The 1,121-nt window shown below is 38.2% G+C and overlaps 1 pseudogene; it reads right to left on the bottom strand.

The window, feature by feature from the left end:
• Positions 1–590: 590 nt before the first annotated feature.
• LOC131407594 (mitochondrial import inner membrane translocase subunit Tim9-like) lies at positions 591–915 on the bottom strand (annotated as a pseudogene).
• Positions 916–1,121: the final 206 nt, after the last annotated feature.

Here is a 1,121-nt window from a genome sequence, read left to right as displayed (position 1 = left end):
AACCAACATGTTTCTCCCATTCTCTTCTCCTTCTTAGCAATCATGGAGGAGACCACATGTTGCAATGACAGAGCCACAATGTTAAAGCAGCCTGAATTGTTGGTTTTTTTTTTTTGAAGCAAATAGCTATTTTACATATTTACCAGCAATTTGATGCAGACATAAATGAATGGGGATACTTGGAGGATGACCCCTACTGAAAAACATTTCAGTGTATCCACAGTCCAGTCAGAATATTATGGTACTATATAATATAAACAGCTACTCAGTGATATTTCCATTTATTTTACTTTTAGTAATAAATTTTTTTTTTCTTTTTCATACGTGATTGAACTCACAGTCTGCTTTAAAATTAATAGTCACAATTGAAGAAACAATGGTTTATTTTTCTAATCAAGTGAACAAGCTGTTGAATCTTAAGGCCTCAACAAATGTTGCATCTTATTATTTTCATTGAACAATAAGACCTTCCATTTTGATTATTCCTGGTAAATAGCAGTTTTGTTTCTCCAGGGGTTTCCATTTGCCAAATAGTCGTGACAGTTTAACATGGCAGCTACTGCTTTCAGGAGATTCTATCAGATGAATCCTCATTTCCAATGCAACAGCTGTTGGCAATCCTTCATTGAAAGTCCATCCATCAGGACTTGTCTATCATGGTTGGCCAAGAGCCCTGATGTGGCTGCCATGGCTTCATTCTGCTGAATATGATATTCCTGAAATCTCATGGATCTTCTTTGCATAATTTAAAAGTATTTCTATGAGCAAAGTTCTGGTGGTCTCCTCAGGTTTTACTTCTCTTGTTGTGAAGTCTTTAACACAGTCCAAAAAGCAAGTTTCTGTAAGTTTATTGTAAGTTCCGAGAAATTACTTACTCTGTTTCATCTGATCAGATTCTGGTCTTCGTGCGGGCATATTCTTTTGATACGTTTATTAGTCACTTTTTCTGATGCATGAGTTTCCTTTCTGTTCTGGAAAAGCAGTTGTTCAACCTTTGCATGAATGTCTCCAGTGAGGCCTGATTTCTACTTCAGCACAGGCTCTCCCGTCCGACACCAATATGAGGCTGGGAGGCTTCACTGCCAGTTGAGTCTGGGGGCAGAGGATTGGGGTCAGGGTGG

This window comes from Diceros bicornis, chromosome 6 (genome assembly GCF_020826845.1).
Source record: "Diceros bicornis minor isolate mBicDic1 chromosome 6, mDicBic1.mat.cur, whole genome shotgun sequence".
Classification (NCBI taxonomy): domain Eukaryota; kingdom Metazoa; phylum Chordata; class Mammalia; order Perissodactyla; family Rhinocerotidae; genus Diceros; species Diceros bicornis.
This window is presented reverse-complemented; position numbering and strand designations above follow the sequence as displayed.